Source organism: Nycticebus coucang, chromosome 3 (genome assembly GCF_027406575.1).
Source record: "Nycticebus coucang isolate mNycCou1 chromosome 3, mNycCou1.pri, whole genome shotgun sequence".
Lineage (NCBI taxonomy): Eukaryota > Metazoa > Chordata > Mammalia > Primates > Lorisidae > Nycticebus > Nycticebus coucang.
The window spans coordinates 51,317,236-51,343,323 of NC_069782.1; the positions used below are offsets into that span (position 1 = coordinate 51,317,236).

The 26,088-nt window shown below is 41.7% G+C and overlaps 1 protein-coding gene and 1 pseudogene across 3 annotated transcripts in view; one reads left to right on the forward strand and one right to left on the reverse strand.

Annotated features, from left to right (window-relative positions):
* The window catches only part of LGR5 (leucine rich repeat containing G protein-coupled receptor 5), a 159,288-nt gene that overhangs the window by 100,473 nt on the left and 32,727 nt on the right, over window positions 1–26,088 (reverse strand). The gene's annotated exons all lie outside the window — the stretch shown is intronic.
* On the forward strand, window positions 1,003–2,410 carry LOC128582612 (putative F-box/LRR-repeat protein 21; annotated as a pseudogene).

Below are 26,088 nucleotides of genomic sequence, written 5' to 3' on the forward strand. Positions count from 1 at the left end.
TACTAATACTGACTGTGACTTCTAAGGTGCTTCAGCACCTGAGACCTGGACAAGACCCACCCCAAATAAGCTGGCACAGCAGCCACGTCCAGACAGTTGAGTGGGCCAGGGCCAGAGACACGGCATCCTGGGCCGACAAAAACTTAACCCAGCTAATCATAAACAACCAACTAAGATATAATTACGTGTAGGGACTTTATAACAAGATAGCCAAGAAAAAATATGTCTGAAACTGTACACCAATCAGGTTTTCTTATTTTGTTTCTGCATTCCTCACTCAAGGCTGCCCGCTGACTCTGTCACTGGGATGCTGAACCTCTGCTGGTCTGGTGCTTTGGAACTCATGAATTGCTTCTTAAATAAACTTTTAAAAACAAGACTTAGATTTTTTATTTAACATTTTGGTGTCAGAAATGGGATTCAAAGAAGACTCTTCCTGGGATCCCATGGCACCCAGGAATACTGAGGAACAAGATGCAAGGTGCCCACTGAGCCCATTGAGCTCACTGCTTTCTTCTTGCATCTGTAGATCCCTCTTGAATTCTGAGTTCTACAGTTTGCATCCTAATCAGCTATTTGAGTTTATTGAGCCATTTTATTTCTGATTGGATGCAAAGGTCAGACTGAGTGTTGGGCAGAGACTGGAATGGGTCTAGTCTAGTGCACTAGTTTCTAGACTAGGTCTGGACTCTGTACTGAGATCCAGAGGTCAAACTGGGTGTTGGGAGAAAGGTACAAGTACTGGTACTGGTACTCCCATTTTGAGAGAAAGGTACAAGTTTGGATTCTCTGGGTTCTACACATATAATCTGTTGGTGTTCTGGATGGAGTACCAGATTGCCTAGATACTGACAAACTCATAATATCCTGTCCTTTAAAAATTGTACTTACCTGAAGCCTTCAACTGGATACCCAGTCATCTTCCTGTTGAACACCCAGTTTGACCTCTGGATCTCATGATGTTTCACACCATACAGAGTGAATCACAAGACAAATATTTACATATTAAAAAAATTTCATTGCATTTGAAGAATGAAGAGGAAAAATTTGTCTGTTGCAAATAAAATTGTCCCATCTTCACCACCAACAAAACAGCCAAAACTTGGGTTCTACTCTTCTTTCAACCGGACTCATGAGTATACTGTTCTATTTGCCTCCCATGTAGCATTACAGATTTTCCAGTGTCTTCCTTTAACAGACTGGGCCTGTGCATCTTCTGTATGTAGAAGATGGAATGAAGTCTTTCATATTACTGACCTTTGGAGAAAGTTCAAATTTGAGCTGAACCGGTCAGCTACTTCATGTTCTAAGTCCGCTCATCCTGATCTCATTCAGCAAATTATTAAAAAGCATGCTTCCCATCTCCAATACATCAGCTTTAAGGCTCATAGTAGTATGAAGTCAGCAGAAGCTGCCTGTGATATACTTTCTCTGTTGGTAAACTGTTCAAACCACACCTTGGGGTTGATTTCAACAGCCAAGCTGAGTTTTATGAACGTGTCAAAGTCTCATTTTGTGTTAGTGCTTACGGTTGTTTTTGTCAACTCAAAATCATTATCGTCAATCAAAATTGAAGACACGCCAGTGGATGATCCTTCATTGAAGATTCTTGTGGCTAATGACAGAGACACTCTAAAACTCCTAAAAACAAGTAGCTGTCCTCATGTTTCATCTGATGGAATCCTTTGTGTAGCTGATTATTGTCAAGGCCTTGGAGAATTGGCATTGAATTATTACATTCTAAGTGAAGAAATTCTCCTAGCACTTTAAAGTGAGACTCATGTTAACCATGAACATCTTTAAATTGATGTTGTGAGTGAAAATCCTGGACAGGTTGAATTTCCTTCTCTTAAAAAAAATAGTTGGGATGCACTTATTACACAGTCCCCTAGAGTTAATGTTGCTATGTACTTCTTTTTATATGAAGAGGAATTTGAGACATTCTTCAAAGAAGAAACCCCTGTTACTCATCTGTATTTTGGATGGATAGATCTTAATTGCCCAAGACTTGTTGAGTTAGTGGTTTGTGCTAATGGCTTTCGGCGTCTTAATAATGAACTGATGTGTGTTGCTGAACACTGTAAAAACATAACAGCTTTGGGCCTGAGCGAATGTGATGTTAGCGGCAGTGCACTCATTGAGTTTGTCAGACTGTGTGGGAGAAAGCTAACTCAGCTGTCTATAATGGAGGAAGTTTTGATACCTGATGAAGACTATATCCTAGATGAAATTCACACATAAGTCTCCAAATACCTGGGAAGAGTATGGTTCCCTGATGTGATGCCTGTCTGGTCATTGGCTACCAAAGATTCTGGACTTTTTTTTTTAATCAGTAAGGTTAGTTGCTTTCTGTCTATGAAAATTTAAATTTTAAGATGTATTGCTGAAATATTTTAGGTCAAATATTTTACCATTTCCAAACTGTCTTAATGGACTGCTTCAGAAACATTTGAAAAAATATGAGAAACGTGAAAAGCTGGAAATCTCTAAAAATAGGGCACAGGCACTGTGTGTGGTTTAGAGGGTTGATATGCCAGAAACTACAGGAGGTTTCTAAGTAGATCCCTCAGCCTTCCTTGAAGGCATACTTTAGGTTGCTAAATAAATGTGTAATACTGAACTTGGATCCCTTACGTTACATCATTTACTATGTTCTATTGTTTTAATTGCTTCTGTTTTATCTTGATATCAATATATTTTATAAAATACATATTATGTATTAAACTAAGTGTATATAAAGATACAGAGATGGACTCACTTCATTACAGAATTTTCAGCACTACATAAGATCATTTTATGATTCAACAAACAACTCCTAATTTCCAATGTAAAAAAAAAGTAAATTAAATTAAAGTTCATACTTATAAAACTAAATCTAAATACCAAGGATTTAGCAGGATTTCTGCTTAGTCAACGGGCACTGAACTTTTTAAAATATGCAGTCTGAATGAACTCCATGAAGTCAATTCAAGTCAAATTACCTATGATAATTTGCTTAACAAACAACATTGTGCCCCTGAACTCCAGCAGCAAAAATGGTCTAAAAGAATGCAAATTTACCTGGGCACAGGGCTCACACCTGTAATCCTAGCACTCTGAAAGGCTGAGGCAGGTGGATGTCCTGAGCTCAGGAGTTCCAGACCATCCTGAGAAAGAGCAAGACCCCATCTCTACTAAATATAGAAAAACTAGCTGGGTGTGGTGACAAAGATCTATAGGTCTAGCTACTTGGGAGGCTGAAGCAAGAGGATTTCTTGAGCCCAGGAGTTTGAGATTGCTAAGAGTAACAAAGTGAGACTCTGTCTCAAAAATAAATAAATAAATAAATAAATGCAAATTTCCTGCTATACGAGTATTCATCAAGAGCCTAGATGGCTACCTGGTCCTTCCTGAGCCCCTAAAAGTGCCACTCCTCAAGGCTCTGCACTTCACTACTCATCATGGTGAAGATAATATGGTTCAAATTATAAAAGGTACTGGTGGAGTGATTGTTCTAAAATGACAAAAATGGTTTATAACAAGTGTCTGGCTTGCCAAACCTATAATGCCAGAAAGAACCTTAAGGTTTCAAGTGGTATATTTCCACCAGCTGCTGGACCATTTAAACAGATGGATCTCATTCAATTGCTACCCTCAATGGGATATCAAAATATTTTTGTGATAGTCTGTTTTCAAAACAGATTGAGGCTTTCCCTTGTAGAAAAGCTGATGCCGTCTCCACTGATAAGATAATTCACTGTACTGGACATGTTATCAAACAAATAAGATTTTATAAACCCGATGGCACTACCATTGCCTTTATTATCCTCTGTCCTTTAAAAAGGTTAAAATGACAGTTGGTATCTTGAAATTAAAAATCAGTTAAATTAACAGAGTTGGTTGGGGCTTTGCCAAAAGTTTTACGCATTATCAGTGCCCTTAATGGAAATTAGATTAACTTCTATGGGAAAACAAAAATTGACTTCTTATAACATAATTACTAGAAAACATATGCCTTTGAGGACAGAACCTCCTGTATCTTCTGCACTTATTAGCTCTGCTACGACCCAATACTTCAAGACATTGATGCTTTTTGCCAAAGTACATTTCCACCAGGCAAAGGAAGCCTTCCGTGGCTTATCTACCATAACTTAGAACAGTGATTTTCAACCAGTGTGCTGTAGGAGGATCTTAGATGTGCCATGAAAAATTTTTAAAATCATTAATTAAATTATTTTCAAAAGAAGTTTGAAGCACAGTATTTGTATATTTTCTCTTTTTTTGGATCAACATAGTTTAACTGTGCTGCGGAAGTTTAACTACAGGTTCAAGTGTGCCGCGAGATTAAAAAAAGGAAGAAAAACATTGACTTAGAACCTGGAAAGTGGGTCTTTTGGAAACAACAGGAGAGAAAATTGCCCTTGAGTCTCACTAAAAGGGACCATACCAGGTTCTTCTTTCTGTTCAGACTGCAGCAAAAATTCAGTGTCTTGGAACTCGGGTCTATGTGTTGCAGCTGAAGAGAGCTCCCTTACATTGCTGGAGCTGTCAAACTACAGGTGACTTGAATTTAGGAATAGCCCCAGAAAAGCCTTCTCTAGAAGTAGAAGGCAAGATGTGGTAGACAGCTTTACCCTCAAACGAAGACTCCATCTACCTCTTTTTCATTGACTACGGCTTGTTTTTGTTTTGTGTTTAACACAAAATGTTCAAGTTTTTACTTTTGTTAGGGACATTCACCACTCAAATTGGATAATCTTCCAAAGTCCACTGTTCAATGTATAGCCACCTTCACTAAGCAAAGCCGTTGCTGCCTATGATGAATTTCTGGATGAATGGGAAAAATCACAGCTAATATTAAAACCTGTTTCCATGCACACCTGGGTGAGCAAATTAGTAAAATGGCTTTATAAAAAGGCTTTGTATCCTTCCCTCAGCAGTTCAGTTGATATTTATGATTGATGAATTTTACAGCAGAAAGAAACTATACAAGCAAAGGGACAGCTTATACCACTATTGATTTTATAGCAGCTTATTTATCCTTCTGCATAGAAAACCTTAATGAAAGTGAGTCCACTCTGGGGACTATTCCAGACCCTCTCAGTAATCAAACTCTATGTTTAACACAGATTATTGAGAGTGGACTCTTACATATAATGACACAGATATAAAATTAAAATATGACCATAATACCCTGGGGCCATATCATTAGAAAATTCACTAAAACTAGATACTGTTTCAATAAAGACAGTAAAAGCAAAGGGAATGCTTTTATGGTTCTACTATATAAAATACATACTAGTTTTTTTTTTTTTTTTTTTTTTTTGTAGAGACAGAGTCTCACTTTATGGCCCTCGGTAGAGTGTGCTGTGGCCTCACACAGCTCACAGCAACCTCCAACTCCTGGGCTTAAGCGATTCTCTGGCCTCAGCCTCCCGAGCAGCTGGGACTACAGGCGCCCGCCACAACGCCCGGCTATTTTTTGGTTGCAGTTTGGCCGGGGCCGGGTTTGAACTCGTCACCCTCGGTATATGGGGCCGGCGCCTTACCGACTGAGCCACAGGCGCTGCCCTAAAATACATACTAGTTTTGTCTATTGGGTAGACCAATACTCAAGACATGTTTGAAAAGAAAACCAATCATCCTTGTACAGTGATAGTATGCATGGGCTACTTATTAAATTCATAAAATTTATTTTTTGTTACTACTCCAATTTAAACCAGAATCATTGAACCTGGCAATGTACAGATCCAGATAAAAAATAGCCAGGACATTCCTATTACTCCCACGTGGTGAGTAATGGGATTCAAATTGACATTTTCTTTCAGTAATACTGGATTATTCATCTTGTGTAATAACAAAATATATAAAGAATTTCCACCTAAATCATCTGGACACTGGGGTTGGGGCTATCTCTTACCCCAAATGACCAAATATGACTCATTAAGTGCTACTGAAATCCTTGACTTAGGGTCACATGCACTCATAGGGTCACATGCACTCATAGTGAGCCCTCATAGAAAAATCTGCCATGGCCTCTAAAACCCAATCATACAAAGGGGTTTCCAAATTTCATTTTTTCTTTTCAAGAAGTACAATCTGAGATGACTAATTTGGCCTCCGTGGTCCTCCAAAATGAAAGAATTCTTGATAAGTTAGCTGCTCAACAGGGAGGAGCTCAACAGCTGCTAATTGGTTTAAAAAAAAAGTTGGATTTTTTTTTTTATTGTTGTGTTAACAAATAATTGCCCCAAATTTTGAGAACATTAAAGAACAAATACACATTTTACATTGGATAAACACTGCTCCTCCATTCAGCTGGTTACTCCATGGCTTCTGGAAGTCCTCACGAAGGGGGATTTTCAGTTTCTGGGTGTTATTCTGTTTAGTCATTATGTTTGCTCCCCTGGGGCCCTGCATCCCCTCAAGGGCTGTCAGCAGCCCTGGAAGGCTCAGTCTGGCTCTTGGGGAATGGTGCTGTCAGGCTCAGCACCTCAGAGGAGGCGGCATTGACTACCTACTTCCTCTCACAGCCTTGTGACTCTATGCCCCGGCATCCTTTGATGATGATAACACCTACTTGACTTTAGGTCCTGAGGACCACGTCAACAGTGGTAACTGACAGCAAGTTATACCGTTTGGTCACCCTCTCAACTTTCAGAAAGGACGTTCAGAAAGGATGATCAGAAGGGGGTGTTAAAGTGAAATTAACATAGGAAGTGGGCTTGAAAAATTCCTTAGAAAACAAAACTCGTTAGACCTTAAAAACAGACTTAATTTAGCTTCCATTACAAATATAAGCAAAACCTGACTTGAATCATAACTGCAAATACAAGTGAAACTTAACTTGGGTCATTTCTGGTAAATGCTTATGTTAGCCAGAAATAAAACATAACCTCAGCTAATCATTCATAAGCAACTAACTAACATAATTATGTGACTTGGAACTTTCCAACAATATACCCCTCAAACAGTAAATATGTAATTGTAAACCAATCGTATTTCCTTATTTTACTTCCTCATTTCCAATTACATTCTTTCTTCTGATATTCTGACATTGGAATACCCTTTCTGATCCTATGTCAGAAGACATCAGACTTTTTTTTTTTTTTTTTTTTTTAGAGACAGAGGCTCACTTTGTCGCCCTTGGTAGAGTGCTGTGGCGTCACAACTCACAGCAACCTCCAGCTCTTGGGGTTAGGCGATTCTCTTGCCTCAGCCTCCTGAGTAGCTGGGATTACAGGCACCTGTCACAACGCCTGGCTATTTTTTTTTTGTTGTTGTTGTTGCAGTTTGGCCAGGGCCGGGTTCAGACCCACCACCCTGGGTATATGGGGCCGGCGCCCTACCCGTTGAGCCACATGCACCCCCCCCCTTTTTTTTTGTGGTTGTGTTTGTTTGCCTGCTTCACTGGAGAAAAAAATGCAGACACACCTTCCCTACAGGAGAAATCTCCTCCCTCAGCCTGTGAGCAATGTAATGAACAGAAACTCAAGAAAGAGGGGAAGACCATCATCTCCTGACACTAAGGCCAGGCTGAATGGGAAGATGTACTTCTAATGCAAACCTGAAAAAAAATCAACAAAGAGTTGAGTGTTTTGCAGCAGAAGAAATGAGAAGGGTGGAAGGAGAGAAACCACGTTCTGCCGGGAGACCTGCGAGAGGAAGCCTGGGCTGCATCCCGGAGATTACAACAAGAATCACACTCAGAAAAATAAAAACAAAACAAACAAAAACACTTCAATTATTTCATGTAACCTAAAATAGATAACAAAATCATCAGTATTTATATATGTTCATATTTACGTTTTTTCCCTAAAAACTATAGGATAATTATAAGTAATCCACCAACCTCCTGTCCAAAATGAAATAAGAGCTGGGGAGTATGTGAGTGGCAGAAAAATTGGACTGGAAAGTTCTATTGGTCTGGTATTCCTCAATCCATGAATTACTTCTTACTCTTTAAAATTTTATTGTACCTTAGATTTTTCTTTAATGGAAATAAGTGAGCTACATGTAAAGTACCTAAAACAGAACCTGGAACATTATAAACACTACATATTTTGCTATTACTATTGTTACTATGTTACATAAAATCTTTTAATGTTTTTACAAATGACAGCTCTAGCCTGCACAGGTGTATCAAAAGGAGAGTAATTCTAGCTTATTAATGTCTATGGTTTCTTTGAAAAATCTTTTTAATATTATGGGATAATTCTAAAAAATATTTAGAGATAGCTGGTTTATTTTCTACTGATCCCTCATTAAATGACTATATTAATAGTGTTAAAATATTTTTAGTAGAAGCTTCAGAAAGACAGACTTAAACCAGAGCACATGGGAAAATTTTTAGACTATTATTCTAATCTCAGTAGATTGAAACAGTTAATGTAGTGGGCATTCATCTGCCCTATCTACATTATATCAACAAGAGAAGACACAGCTGTAGCTATTGTGGGTGGATCACTTTTCTAGGAACCTTGCCTACTCAGATCACACACTAAAGTGGAGAAGGAAGGAAGCAGACAAAACAAAACCAAAACACAGACAAACAAAAAAACAACAGCAGCAGCAGCAAACCAAATCCTCTGTGAACAGCCAGAATCAGAAGTCCACAAAATCAGGCACAAATGTTTATGCCCTTTCCTCAGAAGGGAAGTATTCTTAATTTAATCAATCCTGGCATTCGTTTGTTTATTTGTTGTGTTTTTAAATCCACAGGCCCTAGTTACCAGTGGGAGGCAGACTCAACAAGTCTGGCATTAATGTGGAAAAGCAGATTTTAAAACTAAAATAGTAATGATAATGCCAAACACACACATATCTGATCATCTTGCATAATCATTCTAGAGATGTTAACACCTACCTATGGCATCCAATTTCTGCCCCCAAGATCGTGTAGTAATTTAGTAATTAGTAAAGGAGAAAAGTATAAACATCTAGAAACACCCTCCAGTTCTGTCTCTAACGACTTTCTCTCTTTTTCCTGGGAAACCTTACATAGCCACATGGAATTATCATTTTGAAGTTCTTCCTAAGATTGTGCATTACTTTACAATACTCATGTTCAAAGTGAGAGCCTTGAACTCACCTAAGCCCAGAGCCTTATTTCTAACAGCTTCCCAAATGACCAGGTCAGTTACCCAAAGCTCGACACATCTCTATTAAATTCTTCATTTTCTCTCTTTCCTCCAAACCAGTTTTTCCTTTGTGCTTCCTCACCTTGATTAATGAAGCTGGAAACCTCGGGTTTATATCCATGTCTGTGTCATTCTGTCACCCATTCCACTCTCATCTATGTCACCATCAACCCCATTGATGACATCACTGAAATGTTCCTGCAATAATAACAGCTAACATTATTTGTGTCAAGCACTTCATACCTGCACACTCTCACACAAGCGATCTAATGAATCTCCAGATGACAACTTGTTTACAGATGAACAAACAGAGATGGGTAGAATTTAACTAGCTTTCCCAGCATGAAAGTGGCAGAGTCTGAATGAACCCAGTTCATCCGGGTTCACAGCGTGTGAGGCCAGACCTTTGCTGCTATACTGTGTACTGGGTGCTGGAATCAGGGTCTAATTTCTAATTTCTGCTGCCAGAATTTAAATTCAGGGACTCGAATTTTCTTCTCTTTTCTCCCCCTCCCCTGAGACAGAGTCTTATTATGTTGCCCTTGGTAGAGTGCTGCGGGGTCACAGCTCATAGCAACCTCAAACTCTGGGCTTAAGCCACTCTTTTTTTTTTTTTTTTTTTATTGTTGGGGATTCATTGAGGGTACAATAAGCCAGGTTACATTGATTGCAATTGTTAGGCAAAGTCCCTCTTGTTTAAGCGACTCTCTTGCCTCAGCCTCCCAAGTAACTGGGACTACAGGCACTCGCCACAATGCCCGGATATTTTTGTTGTTGTTGTAGTTGTCATTGTTGTTCAGCAGGCCCAGGCCAGGTCTGAACTCGCCAGTTCTGGTGTTTGTGGCCCACGCCCTAGCCGCTGAGCTATAGGCGCCGAGCCAGGGTCTCATATTTTCTTAATCATCTTCACTCTTGAGAAGTACCACACCCCTGAGGAGGTGCCTCAGGGAAAGTCTGCTCTCCACTTTTCTGAAGTTTGCCCGCCCCTTTGGAGTGACCCTGTTCAGACCCATTTCTGAAGGATCTTCTCTGCTCCCACTTTGCACACCATCTTTGGGGCCCTTCTTGTCACCATGGTCTTTGGCCCCTGGACCCTCTCCCACCCAGCTCTAAATCCCAAAACTCCCACCAGAATCCTGAGCTTCCCCTCCTCTGCCAGGGAAAGACAAGCAATTGGCGTGAGCTGTTAAAAGACTTTTCTGTCTCAGTGTTACCCCCTTCCCAATCTTAATTACTTTTCTTGAAAGATAAAGGAGCTAATATTTTCTGTTATGCTTCCTAATTAAAAACAATAACTCATTTATTTGTCTAGCACTTTAGTTTACAAGGCACGTTCATATGCCTACACATTTTTCCAGGTTTGTCTTAGTGGTGCAATAATGCCAAAATCTAATTTGCTCTATATTCCCAATCAGCTGCTTTGAAGCCTGTTGGAAAACAATGTTTCTGTGTGTGATATGTGAACACGGATAGTTGCAGAGTTCTTCCAAGGATTGTGCTATACTTCACAATACTGATGTTCACTTGAATAATGTCCTCTGATTTTCTTATGCATAAAAACTATCAAACAATCGGCCTTGGAACTAAGACAGGATCTTCCAACCTTGACTCTATGCTATTTTGGGCTAGGTGAGTCTTTGTTGTGGGAGACCTTCCCGTGCATTGCAGTGACATTGGCCTCTCACTCACCTTGGTCACACCCACTGCCATGCAGAACCCCACATCCATTTGGTTCTTGGGGCTCTTTCTGTGCATTTCTCTCTGCCCACATCACTCACCCGCAACCTGCCCTCCCTTCCAGCGGGCAGCTTTTGTTCACTATTCTTCTTCTACTTTTTTTTTTTTTTTAGACGGAGTCATACTCTGTCACCTGGGAAGAGAAATCATAGCTCACAGAAATCTCAAACTCCTAGGTTTAAGCAATCCTCCTGCCTCAGGCTCCCCAGTAGCTGGGACTATAGGTGCCCAGCATGGCACCTGGCTAGTTTTTTCTCTTTTTAGTAGAGACAGGGTCTTGCTCTTCCTCAGAATGGTCTCGAATTCCCGAGCTCAAGCAATGCTGGGATGACAGCAGAGCCACTGTGCCCAGCCCTTTTTTCGTTGTTAAACGTCACTTTTTGGAGCTTCCTGTTTAGGACATGCGCCTTCCTTGCTCTTCATCCTGCCTTTCCCTGTCTTCCCTCCACTCCATTTGGTTCTTTTCACCTATGACAGCGTGTGGTCACGCCTTTCTTTCCAACCTGTCTTCCTTTCCTGACAGCCGCGCAGACAGGGGGCTGCTAAATGGCCAACTTTTAGCACAGCATCTGGCCAGTGGTTGTCATACAGGGAATGCTCCTTTCTTTTCATTGCTAGAATAGTTATTTTTGGAAAATATGTGTTTGCAAGTCTGGGAGGCTAGTATAGCACGCAGGTCCAAGGATTCTATGTCCACTGTGTGTTCCTTCAAATGGCTGGCTAAAATGTACTTCTAATAAATTACTACAAATATTAATCTACTGATGAACAACTGATAGAGAAAAAAATAAAAGGAGCCCAATAAATTATCAAGTAATTTTTGCATTAGTTCAATATACAAGATGTAGAAATATGATTGCATTTTAAAATCAAATAGGCAGGGTACAGATTCCATTCCCTGTTTTGCTCATATTGAATCATACCGGAGCCTGCACAGACATGTATGTGTCTTCCTAAATTAAAAAATTTCCTTCATGAGATGGAAGGCTCTTCCCTGTTTTTAGCTCAGTGATGGGGGGAATGTGAACGCAATATTGACACGGCGTGTTCTGAGCTGCTCTGGAGGGCCCGCAACACACTTGATGAGCTCTTGTTATTTCGGCAGGGCTTTCAAGCATTTTAAACCCAAAACCATGGGGTAAAAACAGGAAAGTAATTCTCCAAAAGAAGAAAATATTAAAAAAGGGACCCTGAATTATATTCAACCATCCAAGTATTTGCTTTAAACATTCCTTTTCATTAAACTAAAATAATTCTGTGACAATTGGCTTGCATTAGGAAGATGAGAGACGGAAACTTTCTCCGTGTCATAGTGGCACTTTTCAATGATGCTACGGGAATTATTTTCTAGCTTAATAATTTGTTTTCTTTTCAGTCTGGACTTGATTGGCCAATTCTGGAAAAGACATTCAATTTCAGGTGAACTGAATGGTTTTCCCATTCATTTTAACCAAGATTCCAGTAGAGGGAGCAGAGTCAACAATTAAAGAAGGACAATTTTTAACTCAGATACTTAAGCGTGAAAAGAACAAATGCTGAATTAATTTGAGAAACAGGTAAGACCTTGTTTCAACGAGACAGCTTGCTTATTCACCTTCCAAAGCATTACCACCATAAAGTTGGTGGTCTGCTGCTCCTTAATACCTGAGATGAAACCTTCATTCCTATGCTGACAGGTGACTCAAGAGCCAATTAAATCACCGGGGCACTTCCAAAAACAACCAAAGGCATAATTGCTCCTTGTTATTGGTTAATAAATTACAAAGCTTAAGAAAATGTTAAAAATATAGCAGGGGGCTGGCGCCAGCCACATATACCAAGGGTGGCGGGTTTGAACCCAGCTCAGGCCAGCTAAACAACAATGACAACTGTAACAAAAAATAGCTAGGTATTGTGGCAGGTGCCTGTAGTCCCAGCTACTTGGGAGGCTGAGGCAAGATATCGCTTGAGCCCAGGAGTTTGAGGTTGCTGTGAGCTGTGACGCTATGGCACTCTACTAAGGGTGACATAGTGAGACTCTGTTTCAAAAAAAAAATGGGGCAGGGTGGGGGAGGAGCTTGATTAGTTCCTATGTGTTGGGTACAAGTAGGGGTATATGGCACACTTCCCGGGTGACATGCTCAACTACTACTGAGACATTGGACGTTACCTTACAAAGAAAAATAATGTAACCCAATTGTAGGTATCCTCATATTATCCCATAACCATAAAAAAAGTCTAGTACTTAAAGTCCTTTGACCAAGTCCAACTACATATATAATCAGAAATTCAAAATGTCAATATAAGCTACTCAAATATATAATTTCACTAGAACCTCCATAGTTGGCCACCTCCCTAAACTGATCACCTCCTTAAATTGACTTCATTTTTATGGATGGACATGGACCACACATACGTATCAGTCAGTAGGCCTGGTTCCTTACTTTGGCCACTTCTCTATATTGAGTGTTTTGCTACAGTCCTTTGGTCAACTACAGAGGTTCTACTGTAATTATTAACTTAGAAAAGATGAAAGTGAAAAAAAAAATGGGGGAAACCTCAAAAAAGGGGAAACTCATCATTGTATATTTATAATAAATCTATCCAAGCAACTGAGCCATGTGTGGGGGACTCACCAGGTGCACAGTGATTATTTATCTGATGAAGCCACAAAGGCAAGGAGCTGTATCCCCCGGAAGAAGCAAGTTTGCTAGTCTGACTATGAGCAGTGAGGAGAGCAGAGCTGACACACATGGAAATTCACTGTTAGCTGCCATGTTCCCAACTCCAGCTGGTCTAGGGCTGAGGCATATACACCTCGTGTGGCTTTTTGTGGCCGTCCCACATGCTATTTCCTTGGCAGTTCAGTGGCCATTTTTTTTTTATTTTATTATTATTATTTGTTTGCAGTTTTTGGCCTGGGCCTGGGTTTGAACCCACCACCTCTGGCATATAGGGCCGTCGCCCTACTCCTTGAGCCACAGGCGCCGTCCTAAAACTTTTTTTTTTTTAGAGACAGAGTCTCACTTTATCACCCTTGGTAGAGTGCCAGGGCATCACAGCTCACAGCAACCTCCAGCTCTTGGGTTTATGCGATTCTCTTGCCTCAGCCTCCCAAGTGGCGCCCACCACAACGCCTGGCTATTTTTTTGTTGCAGTTTGGCCAGGGCCGGGTTCAAACCCGCCACCCTCAGTATATGGGGCCAGTGCCCTACCTACTGAGCCACAGGCACTGCCCATCAGTGGCCATTATTAAAAAGAATAATTTCCAGGGCAGTTAGTAGAATAAATTATCAGTGATAAAGATTTTTATATATGCATACAACAGTGTGTAGTTTTAAATGTGTGTTCAATGAGTATAAAACATTTTATTCTTTTATTTCACTTCTTTAAGTTAAAATTTTATTTTAGGTCAAAGTGGTATAAATATATACACAATATATTATATTATTACATAAATAATGTATTATATTATCACACATATATGCATTTTTTTTTTTTTGGCAGATTTTTTTGGCCGGGGCTGGGTTTGAACCTGCCACCTCCGGCATATGGGGCCGGTGCCCTACTCCTTTGAGCCACAGGCACTGCCTGTATGTTTTATAGTCTGTTAAAGAGCTATAAGGTTTATAATAAAAAGTTACTGAGTCCCTATCCCTCCCACCCTTTCTACTCCTGGTTCCCATTTTCCAGAGGCAACCGACCATTTGCACCTCTTGATCTAGAATCTCGCAGGGGTTACCCTCTTCAGACTGTAAATCTCTCGTCTTCTAACAGTCCTGTTTTGTGCTGAGAATGCAGGTGGTGTTGAGACAGTTGCTGTGTGAGCTAGGGGATGTGTTAAACTGCTCATTATTCAGACTTACAATGGATTTTCCTATATGTAACATACTCTGACCTTCAGAAGTATCCTTCCTAAGGTTTTATGACCAGAATTGGCCTGCTTCTTAACTTATTCCATGTCCTTTTTCTCTGCTAAGTCATTTCACAAATTCGTTAACACATCCTGTGTATTCTAATTTTCTTTCTTGTCCTTTTTGCCTACTACGTTTATGCTCTCAAAGTTCCTTTTCTGTCACTTCAGATAAACATGTGTTTAATCTGCTGTATCTTTCTTAAGCTGGGACAACATATCAGTTATTCAAATATCTACCTGTTGTGGGTATAATGCTTTATTTTTCCAGTCCATGCCAGCCTGATTAAAAATAGCCACATCATGTTCATGACTTTGCCCCTAGTTATATTTAGAAACTTTAGCTCCCAAAAGATTTCCTTCTCAGAATCACTCTGGAAGTTCTAGCTTTGGCTGGGATGACTTATCTGCCTGTCAAGAACTAATTATTTGACTATAGTGTGTTGTCTGCTGTTTGTCCCTTCTCCTGCCCTCACTTGCTGTCATTATGTGTTGAGATGCCATCAATGATCCACCAGCCAACTATCTTAGATGCCCAAGACCAAAAAGTGTCCCAAACTTCCTTAGCACCCCAACCCCCTTGCTACTACCATGACCAATGTCACTGCCCTTTACCCAAACTTCTCCAGTTAGGCACAATCCCTTTCAGGTATTTCCTAGATGGGTACTTAAAAAAAAATTCAGATTAATATGAGGGTACAAATGATTAGGTTACAATGTTTGTGTTTGTTAGGTGAAGTCCCTGTTGTAGTTGTGTCCCACCCTCAGGAGGTGTGCCATGTACCCGTACATTGTGCCCATTAGGTGGCAGCACACCAATCCCCTTCCCTCTTCCCCTCTTCTCTCTCCATCCTATCCCCTCCCTCAACTTGAATTATATTGAGTTTTTCTCTTGTGTGGAAGTCATATTAGTACTGGCTTCTTATTAGTATTGAAAACATAGGATACGGGCAGCGCCTATGGCTCAAAGGAGTAGGGCGCCAGACCCATATGCTGGAGGTGGCAGGTTCAAACCCAGCCCTGGCCAAAAACCACAAAAAAAAAAAAAAAAGAAAACATAGGATACTTGCTTTTCCATTCTTGTGATACTTTACTGAAGAGAATGTTCTCCAACTCTATCCAGGTTAATACAAAAGATGTAAAGTCTCCATCTTTTCATGGCTGAATAGTATTCCACGGTATACACAAACCACAGGTTATTAATCCATTCATAGGTTGATAGGAATCACTTGGGCTGATTCCACATCCTTGCTCTTGAGGATAAAATTGAGTTTCAATAAACAATCTAGGCAAATGTCCTTAAGATAAAATGATTTTTTTTTCTTCTGGGAGACACCTAGCAACCTAGATGGATCCTGGGTCCCTCTGTGGATATGGACCCTTCCTGAGTCAACCTGGAACCCCAGAGTAGACACCGGTTGGGCACAAGTTAGGTAATTTACCCTGAATGATTCCACTTCTAAATCTGTAGGAGTCTGGAGAGCTGGTGTCTTACTACTGCGTGTTTAGCACACAGTCAACACATTTCTCATGGGTTGGGAAGGACTTGAATGAAATGGGATTTCAGTAGCTTTATTTAGTGTCAAAAGAATAGTATGGGAAGGTGGGTGTTTAGAGGGTGTGGTTTGTGTTCCAGTTAGTCAGTTTGGGCAACTCTACCATTCACCTGTAGATCTGGACAATGTTCTCATCTTCCCTCATTAATATGAGTCCTATTTGATCTTCTGCTCAAAAGGGACAACCTTTCCAAACTGAAAAACTCTGTGTGTCAATCACCAACAGGTCAGTGATTTTACTGTCCTGTTAGAATCTCCACATTCCCTCTCAACGTTTGTCCATTTTGAGAAGTACAATGTCCAAGGATGAAAAGATATATCGGGTAAAAGTTTTCATTTTCTAAGTAAGATAAAAATGATAAAATTTCTTGGTCCTATCTGATTCAATATAAAACCTATCTTTCTATAAAATCTCTCCAAGATCTTAGCTGATTGGGAATCAATCTCTTCTTCCACAAAACTCTCAAAGAACTTTCTTCTTACTTATATCAAACAATTGATCATAACCTTTCTACTGTTACGAGTTCCAAGAGGCACTGGCAATTAAACGGAGAGAGGTGTCAGCTTGGACAAAGGGAGGGGTGGGAGAGGAAACAGTATTTCTGGTAAAAGAAAAGCTTGCACACGAGCATTGAGGCCTAAGAGAGCAGGCTGTTTTGCAGAAACTACAATTACGTTGGCATAGCTGAATGAAGTGCTGTGTTGCAACACGACCCATTACAAGGCCTAAAAAGCAGCGAGGGCCAAAGGCAGACCAAGCTGGCCTCAGATGTCACACTGAGGAACCCAGACTCTCCTGGGGGATCAGGGAGCCACTCTAGGATTTTAAGCAGGGAAATGACATCATCTTTGGATTTAGTAAATCTCTTGGGTAGTAGTTTTTTTTCCTTTGTTGTTAAACAAAGACATAAGAAAGAAGTGATATTTTAATGTTGGAGACTGTGCAGTATATTTTAGTTTATTGTCTCTCTTTCTTGATAAGTGAGCACTGGATGTTTTTTGTCATTTTGCGCATGTTAATTTTGAATTAGATACACCAACAGGCTTAAATTAGAACAATTCTTCACACGTTCTTTCTTTTGTGGTCAAGTAATCTTCCTTGATGCATTTTTAGAAGTCTTACACGTCTGCTAGCCTCAGAGTGGCTGTAAGAATCTTCTTGAACCCTACTTGCAATTCCAATTAGTCATAGATCAAAACATTAATGTGGACAGATTAAAGCGGAAGCCCTCATGCTTTATTTCCTAATATCATCTGTCTTGGCTTTGAAAAGCACACCAACGGAATCTGCATCTGTACACCCCAAAGGTGATTTAATCTCCCTTGGCCAACATTAAAGCTTTAAAGTAACTCTATGCTATGATGCATTTTTCTTTCTTTTCCAAGTTCAAGCATTATATAATTCACTTTTAACCAGACTCCTTTCTTTTTGTAGGTGATCAGTTGCCACATTGTTTATAGTTTTCAACATTATCCAAAAGAAGCCTTTTACAAGCTTAAAATGAAGTAAACGGAGTTTTCCACATGCTGTCATGTGAAACTGAGCGCAGGCAAGGACATCATCTAGAATGTATTAACATAGGTTGTTTTGTGATATATTAACTAATGTTAGTATTTTAAAAGATTGTGGAAATAAACCACACATTTATAAACCATAAATGCCAAAATAGACATTTCTCCCCATATACTGGGTCTATTTTAAAATAGATTTTCCATAGGTGTGGGCTTCTCATTTAATCTGAAGCTTATTGGTTAAAGTGCCAAAACATTTTTCATGTTAAAATTTCATATAGGAATATTTTTTTAAATGTATCTATACTTACTGCCTTCTTAAAAGGAATATATATATATATTTTTTGATAATTCATGATCACCATCATAGAAACACTAGGACCTGTTCAGGAGAAACTTTTGAAACTACTAAGTGAGATTTGTAGGATGCCTAATTCACACACCAAATGATGACATACAGCTTTGTTTTATTTTTTGTCTCTAGTTTGGGAATTCTTTCTCTGCTGCTATTGATTAGATTATTAGTTAATAAGTTGTGCCCTTATCAATGAAAGGTGAAAGGTTTTTTTGTACTGTTTATATAATTGTAATATCTATTCAATATACATTCAAAAGCCAAATAATCAAGCTTGTCAGAATTATATGTAAAAGAAAACCAATAGGATGTGAAAGAGAGTCAATAACTCCTTATGAAGAGATTTTAGTGTATAGGATTTGTACAGTAATATCTGACATTCAGAGTCCTGTTTCATCTTTTGGTTCTGTTTTAAGAGTCTGAAGTTATAAAAGACTGACCTCTGGGAAAGTGAGGTATTATTATTTGTCTGCTTGATGTAATGGTGCACTGACTCTGACTTTTGATGGTTGCAGGTGAATACATAATGTATCACTTTGGGGTCTGAGAATATATAGTTACGTATTGTATAATTTGATTTGCTTTATATATAACAATAAAACACTAGTAATCTGGTAAACTGAACACTCAGATTCTGAAAATTAAGGTTGACTTATGTCATCACCCCAAATTTACCCCCCTTTGTAAACCAAGACTTAAACATTTTTTAAATGAATTAAAGAGACAGAAAGACAGTGGAAATTAATGGAAATCCTTCATTTTTCAGTATCTCTGGAAAAATCAGCCTGTCATGTTAATTTACTTCGATCAAGTCCTGCCATTCATCATTCAAGAAATTAGTAATGAACATTTTAAAAAGTGTTGAAAATGATGGTTTATAAACAAGTTATATAATTTGTTCCCAAATCACAATTTATTTACTGATTTGTTCACTCAACTGATATTTTATTGACGATCTTTCTATGTGCCAGACCCGTGATAAGTGCTGGAGCACAAGATGCAGTGAGACGCGGCCACCATTGGAGTCTTTCAGACCAGACTGTAATCTCTGTGGGGGCAGAGATTTAGCAAAAATTGAATGCGAAAATCTGATTCTGCTCATATATGAATTATTTATAGCGTAGCATATGTAGGCCAAAGCTTCCTTCTCTAGAGTCACTGAAAAATCTCAGAGAGATAGAATTTAACCTGAAGTCATAAAGTTTGCTCCCAGATGTTCCAAGTGAATTCTCCTAGCCACTGGGATTAGTTTTGCATTGTCCTTTTTGAACAGAGGATGTGCTTCATACAGTCACTTCGTGCTGCGGGATGCACAGGCCATGTGTAACACATTTTTTGCTACTGACTACAATGATTGAAGTCAGATGCTCCGCGCTCTGGTGTAGCCAGTATTCTTGATAGTGTTACAACGCTCGTGTTGAGAGATGGATTGCGCCCTTGTGGCACAAAACCTCCAATATTATTTTTGTTTAACAATATTCTCAAGGTAAAGGCTCTGCCCATTTTCCATTTCAAAGGAATATTTCTTCTTGTAAAATCTCAGGCAAGGTAAGAGGACCTGTGGTGGGAGCTTGATGTAGGACTTGTGTGTGAGTAAGGAGCGGATTGTGGAGTCCATCGCAGCCACGGAGGCATTTCTCTCCAGAGGTGATTACCCAGTTTGCCTGGTACATATATGTGGAAAAACTAACACAGGGGAGAGCTTGGAGCCCTAGAAGGTACACTGACCTGGGGGTCATATGGCTTCTCTTCTGTCACATTTGAGACCTGGCAACTGGAACGAGTTACCTTGTGAGTCAGTTTCCTTGTCTATAAAATGGAGATAATAATAGTTATCTCATGCGGTTGTTCTGAGGATTCAGTGGCCTCATAATGTGTGCTCACTCACTCACTTTATTATAAATTGCATACAGTGTACACAGGATGGCTTATTAACCAAGAACGTTACATACGCTGCAGACATACATGTATCACTATTTTTGAAAGAAATAAAACACAGTATTACAAGCATATCAGAATGTATTTTCTTCTCATGATTTAAAATATAATCTTTTATTAATAACCATAGCTAATATTTATTGAGTGCTACTATTTCTCAGGCAGTGTGCTGGGCATTTGGCCTTTGGGGTGGGCAGTACTTTGCCTCCGTTTCATAGAAGGGAAACTGAGTCACAGAGAAGCTAAACATCTTGCCCATGATTGCTAGCTGGTAAATTGTGGGGGATTGAAAAAAATCCTATCGAAAGCCCTTGCTCTTAGTTATGAAGAACAGCTTTATTGAGATACAATTCACATATTTAAAGTATACAATTCAATGATTTTTAGCATACCCACAGAGTTGTTCAACCATCACCAAAATTTTCTAATTTTAGAAAACTTTCATCAATCTGAAATAAACCTCACAAACCAATACCTCTCTATCGCACGAGTCCCGGGCAGCCACTAGTCTAATTTCTGTCTCTATAGACTTGCCGATTCTGGACACTTTTTCTCTGAATGGTTCATTCATATTGTATTGTGTGTCCGTACTTCCTTCCTTTTTATTGCTGAATATTCCATCATGTAGATAAACTACATTGCATTTATCCATTTCCCAGTTGGTGGACATTTGGGTTATTTCCACTTTTTGATAGAGCCCTCATTCTTACCCATTATGGTTGACATTCTTATGTATAAATCATTTAGTGTACTGTTATTAAAGTTTTGGTTATTAAATAGTTCTGATCATTTGCCTTCCAGATACAAATAATTTGTCAATGCACCAGATATTTACTGAAACATCCTCTATAATAGACAGATGTGTCAGGGACTTGAATGAAATTCCTGACTTCCTAGGGTTTACAGAACTGGGGGGGAAATGAACAACAGTTACACAAAGTGACAGGTGGTCCACTAAAGACGTGTCTACTCTGGGAGCTCAGTGGATGGGACCCTGCTTCAGCTAAGGGGAGCACGAATAGGATGAAATGACCAGTAGCAGACAATCTTAGCTGTAGGGCCAGCACGTGCTCTGTCAGGAGCCCAGTGACTGCAGTTTGTTATATGGTGTACAAGAGGTAGTGTGCAGGGTTAGCGCATGCTCTGTCAGGGAGCCCAGTGACTGCAGTTTGTTATATGGTGTACAAGAGGTAGTGTGCAGGGTTAGCATGTGCTCTGTCAGAGAGCCCAGTGACTGCAGTTTGTTATAAGGTGTATAAGAGGCAGTGTGCAGGGCCAGCACGTGCTGTCAGGGAGCCCAGTGACTGCAGTTTTATAAGGTTACAAGAGGAAGTGTGCAGGGGCAGCGTGTGCTGTCAGGGAGCCCAGTGACTGCAGTTTTATAAGGTTACAAGAGGAAGTGTGCAGGGGCAGCGTGTGCTGTCAGGGAGCCCAGTGACTGCAGTTTGTTATACGGTGTATAGAGTCAGTGTGCAGGGCCAGCGTGTGCTGTTGGGGAGCCCAGTGACTGCAGTTTGTTATAAGGTGTACAAGACGCAGTATGCAGGGCCAGCGCATGCTGTCAGGGAGCCCAGTGACTGCAGTTTGTTATAAGGTATACAAGAGGCAGTGTGCAGGGCCAGCGCGTGCTGTCAGGGAGCCCAGTGACTGCAGTTGGTTATATGGTGTACAAGAGGAAGTGTGCAGGGCCAGCGCGTGCTGTCAGGGAGCCCAGTGACTGCAGTTTGTTATAAGGTATACAAGAGGCAGTGTGCAGGGCCAGCGCGTGCTGTCAGGGAGCACAGTGACTGCAGTTGGTTATATGGTGTACAAGAGGCAGTGTGCAGGGCCAGCGCGTGCTCTGTCAGGGAGCCTAGAGACTGCAGTTTGTTATATGGTATACAAGAGGCAGTATGCAGGGCCAGCGCGTGCTGTCAGGGAGCCCAGTGACTGCAGTTTGTTATATGGTGTACAAGAGGCAGTATGCAGGGCCAGCGCGTGCTCTGTCAGGGAGCCTAGTGACTGCAGTTTGTTATATGGTATACAAGAGGCAGTGTGCAGGGGCAGCGCGTGCTCTGTCAGGGAGCCTAGAGACTGCAGTTTGTTATATGGTGTACAAGAGGCAGTGTGCAGGGGCAGCGCGTGCTGTCAGGGAACCAGTGACTGTAGTTGGTTATATGGTGTATAAGAGGCAGTGTGCAGGGCCAGTGCGTGCTCTGTCAGGGAGCCAGTGACTGCAGTTTGTTATAAGGTATACAAGAGGCAGTGTGCAGGGCCAGCGCGTGCTGTCAGGGAGCACAGTGACTGCAGTTGGTTATATGGTGTACAAGAGGCAGTGTGCAGGGCCAGCGCGTGCTGTCAGGGAGCCCAGTGACTGCAGTTTGTTATATGGTGTACAAGAGGCAGTATGCAGGGCCAGCGCGTGCTCTGTCAGGGAGCCTAGTGACTGCAGTTTGTTATATGGTGTACAAGAGGCAGTATGCAGGGCCAGCGCATGCTCTGTCAGGGAGCCCAGTGACTGCAGTTTGTTATATGGTGTACAAGAGGTAGTGTGCAGGGTTAGCATGTGCTCTGTCAGGGAGCCCAGTGACTGCAGTTTGTTATAAGGTGTATAAGAGGCAGTGTGCAGGGCCAGCACGTGCTGTCAGGGAGCCCAGTGACTGCAGTTTTATAAGGTTACAAGAGGAAGTGTGCAGGGGCAGCGTGTGCTGTCAGGGAGCCCAGTGACTGCAGTTTGTTATACGGTGTATAGAGTCAGTGTGCAGGGCCAGCGTGTGCTGTCGGGGAGCCCAGTGACTGCAGTTTGTTATAAGGTGTACAAGACGCAGTATGCAGGGCCAGCGCATGCTGTCAGGGAGCCCAGTGACTGCAGTTTGTTATATGGTGTACAAGACGCAGTATGCAGGGCCAGCGCATGCTGTCAGGGAGCCCAGTGACTGCAGTTTGTTATAAGGTATACAAGAGGCAGTGTGCAGGGCCAGCGTGTGCTGTCAGGGAGCACAGTGACTGCAGTTTGTTATATGGTATACAAGAGGCAGTGTGCAGGGGCAGCGCGTGCTCTGTCAGGGAGCCTAGAGACTGCAGTTTGTTATATGGTATACAAGAGGCAGTGTGCAGGGGCAGCGCGTGCTCTGTCAGGGAGCCCAGTGACTGCAGTTTGTTATATGGTGTACAAGAGGTAGTGTGCAGGGGCAGCGCGTGCTCTGTCAGGGAGCCCAGTGACTGCAGTTTGTTATATGGTGTACAAGAGGCAGTATGCAGGGCCAGCGCGTGCTCTGTCAGGGAGCCTAGTGACTGCAGTTTGTTATATGGTATACAAGAGGCAGTGTGCAGGGGCAGCGCGTGCTCTGTCAGGGAGCCTAGAGACTGCAGTTTGTTATATGGTGTACAAGAGGCAGTGTGCAGGGGCAGCGCGTGCTGTCAGGGAACCAGTGACTGTAGTTGGTTATATGGTGTATAAGAGGCAGTGTGCAGGGCCAGTGCGTGCTCTGTCAGGGAGCCAGTGACTGCAGTTGGTTATATGGTGTACAAGAGTCAGTGTGCAGGGCCAGCGTGTGCTGTCAGGGAGCCAGTGACTGCAGTTTCTTATATGGTGTATAAGAGGCAGGGTGCAGGGGCAACACGTGCTGTCAGGGAGCCCAGTGACTGCAGTTTGTTATATGGTGTATAAGAGGCAGTGTGCAGGGGCAGCGCGTGCTGTCAGGGAGCCCAGTGACTGCAGTTTGTTATATGGTGTATAAGAGGCAGTGTGCAAGGCCAGCGCGTGCTCTGTCAGGGAGCCAGTGACTGCAGTTGGTTATATGGTGTACAAGAGTCAGTGTGCAGGGGCAGCGCGTGCTGTCAGGGAGCCCAGTGACTGCAGTTTGTTATAAGGTGTACAAGAGGCAGTGTGCAGGGCCAGCGCGTGCTCTGTCAGGGAGCCCAGCATGCGCTGAGGAGTGCACGTGGTTAGCTCTAGTTTGTTGTAAGGTGTACATGAGGCAGTGGAGAAAGTGGACCCTGCTGGAGATTGGGGTGGGAGTAAGATCACACTGGGATTTACAGGCTGTGGTTGGACTTTATCTCACAGCTTGGTGTTTTCCAAACTCATTATTTGGTTGTATAAGGCAATAATCAACTATTGTTGAAAAATATATATTTGTACGTAGCATCTACATACATAAAAATACCTGTGTGTCTGCACTGTCAATGTATCTATAGATCTATGAATGTATATTAATTGACTCAAGTAACTAAGTTTAATAAAAATGGAAAATTTCTATCAATTACCTCTAATTAGAAAACCAGTCACACCTGCCATAAAGGAACCTGTTCAATTATAGCCAATGAAAAACCAACCAATGTTATTAAATTCTGGTTAGATTTCTAGTTAGATTTGCCAGGTCAAACTGAGCCTGAAGCCTGGTCTCCCTTTGACAAAAAGAAAGCGCAGTTGAGTAAGACAATGAAGACCAGCCAACCTTCACGAAGACTTCTCATCCATGAAGCCAGTGGGCCGAGAAGGAATTCTGAAAGGGAGAACATTTCCCTCTGTGTGATGAAATGTTCTAGATTTCATGACTCAGTACCAACTAAGATCAAGCTGGACACTGCTGGCGGTATGGGTACTCTAGGGTCACTGCAGGTTTTTTAGCAGAGACAGAAATGTGGCCTGGTGGTGGTCTGGAGCATGGACCGGAGGGCGGTCAGCCCACAGGGGCTGCTCCAATCATTTAGGTGAGATTAGAGGACCGAGAGGGGCTGTGTGTGCTAGTGCGTGTGCTGTGTGATGATACTCTGTTAGAGGGGAGCCTTTCTTAGGTTCCAGCTTTTTTTTTTTTTGAGATAAGAGTCTCACTCTGTTGCCCTGGGCCCTGGGTAGGGTGCCGTGGAGTCCTGCCTCACAGCAATCTCAAACTCTTGGGCTCAAGGGATCCTCCTGCCTCTGCCTCCTCAGTAGCTGGGACTACAGGTGCCTGCCACAGCCTGGTTAGGTTTTCTATCTTCAGTAGAGACGGAGTCTCACTCTTGCCCAGGCTGGTCTCAAACTCCTGAGCTTAAGGGATCCACCTGCCTCCACCTCCCAGAGTCCTAGGTTTACGGGTGTGAGCCACCACGTGATGCCAGGTTCCAGCTTTTAGAAGAAAGGGCAGGACGCTGACCACTAGGATTTCTAGCTGTTGTGAGGTCCTTGTGTGAAAACCCGTCTGGCCTTCACCACACTGGGCCTTTAACAGTCACTAGGATGGGTTAGTGGTGGCGTTTCTTCCAGGGTTTGGGGGAGGTGTGGCCGGCTGCAGTGGCCAAGAAGGGGCTCTAAGCCTTCATGTGTTTATCCTTTCAGCTTCCACTTCACTGGATTTTCTCAGTTTCTCTGCTTTGGCCTCACCCTCATCTCCTGCCCCTCTTGGCTTCTTTGTGTCCATGTCGCTTGCTGTCAGATCACTGTCAGCAGCCTGGGAAATGGGCAAACAAGGCCTGACTGTGCTGCTCCCAACCCCCTGCCCCAACTCCCACTCCCGGTGCTCGGTGCAGAGCCAGGGCCACGGAGTCACAGGCCCCCGTGGCGCCAGTGCCCGCCCCCCCACCTGTGGGGATCAGGCAGGGGGAGTCCCGTCTGTGAGATCACTGGAGATTTCACTGAGATAGGTAGGAGGAGGCAGTGACTACGTCTGAAGTGGGGGCCATTCTAATTCACCTTATGATGGGGTGGTATTTTAAAATTGCATTCAGAATTTTAATGTACGAAGAAACATTATGAATATAATCTCTCTGGAAATGGGTTTTTTTTTAGGCTGAATACATTTTACCTGGCCAAAAACCTATGGCCAGAGGCACAGATGAATAAATATGAAATAAAATGGTGATCATGTCACTCTGGAAGTCTAAAATCATCTGTACATTAAAGCAAATGTAAACTAGACCTAAACTAAAACATAAAAATTAAAACATAAACATCTTTAAAAAGCATTAATTCTTTATTTGAACAACATGGCATTACATGTTCAATATTGGGGGCTA